This window comes from Alosa alosa, chromosome 10, assembly GCF_017589495.1.
Source record: "Alosa alosa isolate M-15738 ecotype Scorff River chromosome 10, AALO_Geno_1.1, whole genome shotgun sequence".
NCBI classification, from domain to species: domain Eukaryota; kingdom Metazoa; phylum Chordata; class Actinopteri; order Clupeiformes; family Clupeidae; genus Alosa; species Alosa alosa.
In genome coordinates, this window is record NC_063198.1 from 1,155,804 (window position 1) to 1,165,532 (window position 9,729).

The following is a 9,729-nucleotide window of genomic DNA, read 5'->3' on the forward strand; positions in this document are numbered from 1 at the left end:
GCAACTAGAGCGGCTTCATTGCTTCTTCTACGGTGTAAAGTAGGTAGCGATAGCCTTTTCACAACAGCAACATCTCTGTTTAGGAGAATATTGCAATTAGTGTCGCGACCACCACACGCGAAATGGTTACGGCGCTCCCGTGACGTCAAATTGTCGCATGACAGGTTGGGAATAGTATGTAAAAGTTAATTAATGATCAAAAAAGTTTAAATAATGACAGTGGGTCTAGGTAAATGTGATAACAATGTGGGCAGTGGAATAACTATTGGTTTCCGTTTGTGGTGACTGCTGACTGAGATAAGGGATGAGATTGAAATAGATCCTGGAATTTAGCCTGGGGGGTATTCCATCAACCTCGCCAAACCTGGCTTATTTCGATAAGTCTCGCTAATTTTAGTGAGAAGTCCGTTCCATTAATGAGGTTAACGTGAATCCCAGCTTGGTAACCATGGGAATTTATGCCACAGAACTAACCTGCTCCGTAGCAGGTTACCTTTCAAGCTAAATTAAGCTGTGTTGCAAAAAAAAAAAAACAATCAGTCGGAAAACGAGTCCAAAAAGATGGTTCCGTCAACCTGTGCTCTCGTCACCTGTAGCCTACAACTTCAAAAATAAAAGTAGGCCTATAGAAATGTTTTTTTTTCCGACAGTGCACCAAGCATGGATTTACACATTAACTCACTACCTCCAAAGAATGTATGAAGATTATACGATTAAACATGTTTTAACTTCACATGCGTGTGGCTCTAGGAATCGTGCTACTCTGCGTCACTAACGTTCGGTGGTGGTGTAACGTGCAGCGAGACGGTATAGGAAAGGAATTACATTCTTGCGTGTTCACAGGTTCGCTTCCTATACGAAGTATTAAGGCTACATTGTTTATCACCTTGATGATGGCATTTTTAGTTATAATCTTTGATGAAAGACATATGTCTACTGCTGATAAAGGGTCATGCACATTTGGTAGGCTGTTCAGTGACATATTATATCTGATGCAAGCCAAAGGATAATTATTCTGTAGCCTAGGCAGCTAATAATTAAAACTGCTTCATGTGTCGACGATTGTTCATGAATGTCAAATCAACTGTGTGCCACACAGATCAAAAACAAGGCATAAATTGAATGGAAAGCCATTGCATTTCAGATAATTTTATTTCAAACACTATGGGACTTATGGGAGACAATAGGCTATTATGTTGATACTAATTTATTTTATGACCACCTAGACAATAATTTGGAGTGAACTCTTTTAATATAAGAACGTAGGCTATAGATAGTTTTTAATATATATGGCAAGGTTGTTTTTGAGTTTATACTATTTATTCATTCACTCGTTTTGTTCAAGCATAGACTGTAGGCTATAGTATATGTGTTCAAGAGTGAAGCCAATCAAACTCGCAATTGATTTCAAACCATTAGCATTGTTGTTTTAAATGTATGCTTTCATTATTCTCCAACTTCTGTAGGCAATCTATTTTTTTCTCTCGATGTTAAATTTGATGACTTTCGATGAAAATCCTGTACATGGCGCTTGGCTATCGAACAGAAATCATCTAGTATTGTCTTAATTTTACGACATATATCGTCTTTTTGTCAATCTACTGTTTTGGTCTACTTTTCTACCTCATGCACGAGCAGAGATGAAGCTGAACTAAACCTCGCTTGAATAAACGAGGCCAAGATGCCGCTAACTTGAGTTAATGGAACGGCTTCAGCCCCAAGTGAAAGTCTACTCTAGTTCAAGCCAGGCTATTTCTGTTAAGCGCCGCCTTCATTAGCGAGGTTGATGGAATATCCCCCTGGTCTGGAGCAGGCTAGCTCCACAGAATAAATCGCCAGGGTAACTTATACCATAACATATCCTGCTGCCCCCTATCCCGCTTTTGTGCAACTGGATCACAGATAAATTGAGCCAGGATAACCAAGATATCCTGGCTTAATCCCTTGTCCTAGTTTGTGCAATAGGCCCCAGATGGCATATGCTTTAGGCCTATACAATGTTTTCTTAGATACAGCTTAGTTAGGCCATTTATTTCATTAAATCATATGCTAATGATATTGATGAGGGGGTGTTTACAAGGCGGCGGAGACCTAATACCATCCGGCTGCGCACAAGTTCACGTTAATTTCTGATTTATAATTGGCACATCTGGAAGAGTGGCGTATGCACGATTTTTTGTGTGTACATTTGTTTTCTCTGAATCACACGTACAATAATTTCAGAAATCATCTAAGATCAAATGAAAGATCAAATGAAGGTTTCTACACAACATATTCGTAAATGAGGCCCATGGTATTGCATTAAGAATATGATGCAAGAATTTAGCTCTTAAAGGGATATTCCACCATTTGGGGAATTACACTCATTTTCCACCTCCCCTTGAGTTAAACAATTAATTTTTACCTTTCTCCAGATCATCGCCGAGTCTGGCGATACCGGTTTTAGCGCCAGCCTAGCATAGATCATTGAATCTGATTAGACCATTAGCTTCTCGTCTGCTAGCAGATTTCCGGTAATTTTCCAACGGAAAATATAACGTGGCGATTATCTAGGCTGATTTCACATGGAACTATACTCTCATCCCAGCGTAATAATCAAGGAACACCATGGGCACAGCAGCACAATGATATCATGCAGCACCTAAAAATAGTCCCCGTAGGCTAACTTCCAGCAACAAGGTTGAGCTGCAGCAGACGAATTGGTTAGTGACTGGATTATTACGCCTGAAACAACTGACAACAAAACAGTTTCAAAATAAAAGTCTGCACTACAACATTTCCCTATTAAATAATTTAACCATTTAAACTACTCAACTTTTTAACTGCTCAGCCATTCCAACTGTCAGTTATCATCAACTATGACTCCTGCCAACTGTTTCCTCTGCCCACAACTGTTTCAAAATATGTCCTCACTAGCTAGTTAGCTAGTTAACATTGTTAGCATAGTTAGCATAACTGCTAGCAAACATTAGCTAAGTTAGCTAAGTAACATGGTTAGCATTGTTAGCATAACTACTAGCAAACATTACTATAATATATTGCAATAAGTTAGCTATGTAACACTGTTAGCAAAGTTAACTTTCATAACACTATTAGCACACTGTTAGCATAGCATAATTAGCAACATTAATTCAGCCATTCTAACTGTCGGTTATCATCAACTATCTGCCTATACAGCCATTAAACTATCTGTCTATCAACATCCATTAAACTATTTGCCTAACATGCATTAAACTATCAGTCTATCAACCACTTCATCTACATTCAACTTTTAAACTGTCTACTTTTAAACTATCAACTTACATTTGTATTACATTTTCTAGTTATTCTTCCAACCACTTTTTCTGCATCCAATTCAGCTTGAACCGTTTAACGTAGAAACTTCATTCAAACGTTGAAACGCTATAGTTTCGCTAACATCTCCACTGTTAACGTGAAATACAGCGGGGAAAATAAGTATTGAACACGTCAACATTTTTTTCAGGAAGGATGAATCCAATGAGGCTATTTGCATGAAATTTTCATCAGACATTAGTATTAACTCAGATAATCCACCCATATAAAAAAATCCAAACATTAAAGTCCATAAATTGAGTTATGTGTAATAAAGTGGAATGACACAGGAAAAAAGTATTGAACACGCTTGCTGAAATTTCTTAAATACTTTGGGGAAGAGCCTTTATTTGAAATGACAGCTTCAAGGCATTTCCTGTATGACGAAACTAATTACTCGCAGTATTCCGGTGTGATTTTGGCCCATTTTTTCAAACAGATAGTCTTTTAATATATATTGAAGATTCTAGGGGTCCCTCTTGTGAATCCTGATCTTTAGTTAACTTCCTAAACTATTTAATTGGATTGAAGTCAGGGCCTTGATTTCCTTTCTCTGAGTTTCCTTTGCTGAATGCTTTGGATCATTGTCTTGCTGGAAGGTCTAGCCATGTCTCATCCTCATCATCCTGGTGAATGGCAAGATTATCCTGGAACAAAAGGGCTCCATTCATCATTCCTTCAACTGTAAGAAGTCCGCCAGTACCATGAGATGAAAAACAGCCCCACACCATGATACCACCACCTCCAAACCTCACTGTTGGTATGGTATTTTTAGGGTGATGCACAGTGCCATTTCTCCTCCAAATATGGTGTGTAGTATGACATCCAAAAAGTTCAATTTTGCTCTCGTCTGACCAGAATACATTCTATCAGTATTTCGTAGACTTGTCCAAATGTTGTGTAGCAAACTTTCAACGAGCTTCGACATGTTTTTCTTCAGTAATAGTCATGCGGGGTGAGCATGCATAGAGGCCATGGCGGTGGAGTGCATTACCTATGATTTTCTCTGTAATAATTGTACCTGCTGCATCCAAGTCTTTCTGGAGCTTTCTCCAAGTGGTCCTTAGCTCTTGGCCTACTCTTCTGACAATCCTTCTGACTTCCTGGTTCGAAATCTTGCAAGAAGATCCTGTGCATGGCCGGTTAATGATGCAGTGATGTTCCTTCCACTTGCAGATAATGGCTCCAATACTGCTTATTGAATGATTCTGAAGTTTTGAAATGCATCTGTAACTAGTTCCATTGATAGGTTTTGTAACAATAAGGTTGCAAAGGTCTTGCGAGAGCTCTTTGCTTTAACCCATCATGAAATGTTTCTTGTGTGACACCTTGGTAACGAAAAACCTTTTTATAGCCCATCAGTATGTACTAAGCTAGCTTATATTAATTTGCACAGATAGGAGGGATAATTACTCTCTAACTACTTATAGATTCCAGCTTGTTCCTTGCCATTCCTTGCCTTTGTGTACTGCTTTTTCTTAGCGTGTTCAATACTTTTTTCCTGTGCCATTCCACTTTTTTACTCATAACTCTACTTATGGATATTAATGTTTGGATTTTTTAATATGTGTGGATTACCTTAAGGCCTTTTCACACAGAGATCCCGCTAAATTTGCGAGAAGAGGGGACGTCTTTTTGTGTCTGAAAGCGAGGTGAAAATTTGCCGGCCTGCTGATCTGTTCACATGATGCGGCATTTTGAGGAGCGAGGAGGCAGGATCAGCTATAGTAAATTAAATTGTGACGTGCAACAGGGGGCGTGTAGAGTGATAGTCGTAGCAGGCCTTATGTGCGTGGGCCTTTAGATACAGCAGGTGTGTGATTTCAAAAACCATGGCTGGAGAACCGACTGCACTTTGGTCAGCTTGCATTTGCTTTGCTGATGCTGTTAGAATGTTAAATTCTTGCAATAGATGTCTTCAGACAATAAAACGTAATTTGGAAGGGAAATTGAAGATAAGAGTTGCCCCTTGCATTGGCCGTACAATGTACTGTGCATACAATTTATTCATGAAATAATTCAATATTACAACAATTAAAATAGCTTGTGTACTGTCTTAATTGCAGTGGTGGAATGTAACGAAGTACAAATACTTCGTTACTGTACTTAAGTAAATTTTCCACGTATTTGTACTTTACTTAAGTAAAATGTATAGTGCATACTTTTGACTTTTACTTCGTTACATTTTACAGCAATTATCTGTACTTTTACTCCGCTACATTTCTACAACACCATCGTTCCTTTTTTCACGATACATTTTATGATCAGTTTTTTTCTCTCTGACAAACACGTTTGTTTTACCAGGGGCGGGTTGCTACCAAAGATTCTGGGCTTCGTGCATTCTTAGAAACATAAGCTTTTAGTCTAGACCATGCAGGCAAAGCGTGAGCTTGTAGCCATCTGCATTCGGTAGGCTATATTCACCAGAACCATGGCGACACTGTACATGCAACTGTGTTCTGTGCCTTTCTCTGTCTGTTATCTGCAGCGTTACGGCCTCCTCTCCGATAAGATTGCTATCCGCGGATCAGCGAAGTTACAGTCTATGCCCATGCTTCTGTCACCGCGTCTGATCATTTGCGGCACAAATGAATGGTAGCCTAGACTATTAATGAACCGGTGGCGGAAAAACGTAACATTTTTCAGATTAGGAAATATTCCTTAATTGTGTGTGATCAAATAAAGATGCATAGCCTACAATTGGGGGGTAGTAATGTGAGCGCTCATTCAATGTCTATGCGTCTGCGCAAGTGAAACTGAACCTAATCACAAAGACACCTTTCTCAGCAACTTTTCTGTTCAATCAGCATAATTGGCATTACGATCCACCCGACGTTTCCCTTGTCTACCCGTTAAACTTCAGGCTCTCGTGTTTTTGCTGAATGATATTACTCAGCAGATCACCCTAGTAACCAGAATTACAGTCTTGTAGGTCAGAATGTAAACTGGGCCACAGATGGCAAGCACAATTGCATTAGCTTAAAACTATCTAGTTGAGTATAACCTAAAAATAGCTTAATTAAAATGCCACAGCCCATACTGATTTTTCCTTTTAGAATATAGATATTAAGAGAATAAATCATTATGCAAATACTTTTACTTTTAATACTTAAAGTACATTTAAAAGCAGGTACTTTTTACTTTTACTTAAGTAGGGTTGTCATTGTGGTACTTTTACTTTTACTAAAGTAAATATTTCTCTGTGTATTTGTACTTTTCCTTAAGTACTGAGTTTCAGTACTTCCTCCACCACTGCTTAATTGAAACATGCTTCGCGCACAAATGATAGCCTAGGGCAAAGAGAATGGACATCTCAATATGAGGATACATTAGAAGATGATGATTAGTGTAAACTGTCACACGACATAATAACCCAGACGGCACACAGAAATCTTACCGATGTCGGGCCGATGAATGCCGTTACAGTCTAGAAGACATCGCATAGGAAGCGTTTGCTCATTGGCAAGAGACATCGCCGCGATGTCGGCAAATCATCGAAAACGACAATGAGCCAATGTTTCAACCACTCATCTGCACATTGGCAAGACATCGCCGGGATGTCGGCAAATCATCGAAAACGACAATGAGCCAATGTTTTAACGACTCATCAACGCTATGCCCACCCCCGGCTTATACGACCTTTATTTATTTAGGTCGGAACTTGAGATTGCACATTTTACACTAGGCTATAAATTATTAGATCTATAAAGACACAAGAAAGATGCCAGAAATATTTTCAATTCATTTTATTTAATGTTTAAAAAAGTCTGAATGATGAAAAAATGCTGTTAGAAAATGTTACCCAAAAATCAGGTTCTTCTCCTGCAAGAGACAAAAACAACAATTAATTCACCGCAACACTTTCATCTTTAAAGTCTACCCTTACCGATTGCTGTTAAGGAATTTTCATAGATGCAGAGAACCACTACCGAGCTCGGAGAAATAGATTTCAAACCCATTAGCATTACCTCAGCTGATATTTCAATCAAGCAGAGGCTAATAATGCCGTTATGGCTAGGCTAGCGCCCGGCCAAAACCACGAACTCTGGAAGTGACTAGAAAGTTGGGACTGAAACGTAGCCTACATTTGCTTTGGGAACTTTGGCTGATGCATTTATCTGTGCATTTCCTCTGTGCAAAGGCGTTATGTGACACGACCAGCAGGTTAGCTCAGCCAAGACAGTAACGTTAGCTAATAGCCTAGCTCCCACGCCTCCATACAAAAACGACAGCCTTTCCTGGGTTAAGTCTCACGGTCAAATAATAACTTGCTATTCTTACACCCAAGCATATTGCTGTCCTTGTACCGGTAATCATGGATGCTGTAGTGTTAACATTTAAGCCATAGCCATAGCTAGGTTTAACATATTTTTCAGTGTTAGCTCAACTAGCTAACGTGAATTAGTTCACAACGAAGTTGTAATTACCCCAAAACAGCTCTTTATAAAGTAATGTACACCAAGTTATGGCATAAGGCTAGCAGGCAAATATATAAACAGTCATACAATTGACACAATGCCTATTTTCTGACAATTTACATGAGTGAATTTACCAACCTGAAAATCGCTGCTCCAGGAGCTGATCTGACGTGCATGGCTGCCTGCTACACATGCAGAAAAAGAACAGATAGCGGGATCTGCGTCTGGTAGTAGGAACGATCAAAAGCCAACATACATGGATGCTGGGGTAAAAAAAACAGATGGCGGGATCTGCTTTGGATAGTATGAACGATCAATCTAACATGTAGTCACTGGTCTATAAAACTTGGGTCAATATGATTGATGTTAAATCAACGTTGATTTGATATCAAGAAAAAGGGCGTCAAAATGATATGGAATTGACGTCATTGAATTGACCACCATATGAGAACCAATAATGTTAATAATCATAATAGTAGTAATAATAGCCCACTAGGCTAATGTTACTATTGTTTTGACACTTCTACCAATCAGTCTGGTAATATAACAGACTAAAATGCCAACAGTAGGCCTAATCATTTTCACGATTGTTTTTAACGGATGCTTATCACCACTTAATACGCGCATGCGCACACACAGCAATTCCCATCCCCCACCCCTGATCTAATTCAAATTCGCGTAGCACTCTAGAATCTTTGCTGAGTTTGCTCCTTTTCAACTGCAGTCACCAGTGACTTCAACCGTCACTTTTCTGTCATGCCTCTGACTGAATGTGTAGCTGCTAAGCTGTACAAACTCTGCCGTCATCATATCCCAGGTAAGAATTACAGTACTTTTGTATGCCAATTGAAAACGTGAATTTATTTGAAATATATTGTTTTCATAATGGAATGTTAATCAAAGCCGTTAGTCATGTTTAGAATTAGCTAGTGAGCTAACGCTAGCGATGTTAGCTGTTAATGTTAACTTTTCCAGTAGCAGACTAACTTCACTATTATGTATAATATCTGTTTGTTTGCCTGTTTGTCTGTTTGTTAGTTTTAGAATTAAATATCAGGCGCAAATAAGTTAGCTATACAAGTAACGTTAGCTACATTTAAAGTGGCTGTTACCATGCAGGCTAGCAGACACAGATGAAAGTTGTTAACGTTAGAATTAATAACGGTTAACAGTTAGCTCAACCTTGCGAACTTCCATGGGACATAGGTAGGTCACATTATTTAAACTTAATACATGTAGTGCTAGTGTTGATACATAATATACATGTAGTGTTGCTATAACTGCAAAGAGGTCCAGTATGAATTAAGTTATATATATATGGGTCAATGACAAATAAGCCTTCAAAAAGTATATATTTTTAAAAATCTGTAAAAATGGACAGAATACATTTATTTGAAGTTGGAAGAGTGTGTTTAAACAAGTCTTAATGGTTGCACAACATTTACAAGGTTTAAATAGAGTTTTAGACTGTATTTGGGTAGATGACAAATAGCAGAATTCAGACTGTCCATGTGTCACACACTTATAAAAAATGGCAATTGTTAAGAATTGATATGGAAATGTTGTAGGTCTGGTAGGTTCAAGTTCTGTGATATTAAATTTATTGGATTTGTATTTCACTTTTGACTTAAAATAATCATCCAAACATAAAAAATGTCATATGGTGTGACTGTCCACCATGTGTGCGAACTTCCTAAAAAGAGTTTATATCCATAAAAAGTATAATTACTTTAAAGTTTTACCATGCATATAAAATAATTGGATGTTTTTTACAACCACAGAAAGTTTTGATGTTTAGGCATGCTGTCCAACTAAGTTATAATCAAATATATTTTGTCCATAAAATGGTTGTCATATGGCGTGACACTATATTGTATATTTTGACCGGGCATTCATTTGGACATTATTATTGTGAAGAGGACCCTGCTTAATCAGGAAGTAACAATAGTATGTCAGGAGTAATTGGCATGGTCAAGAG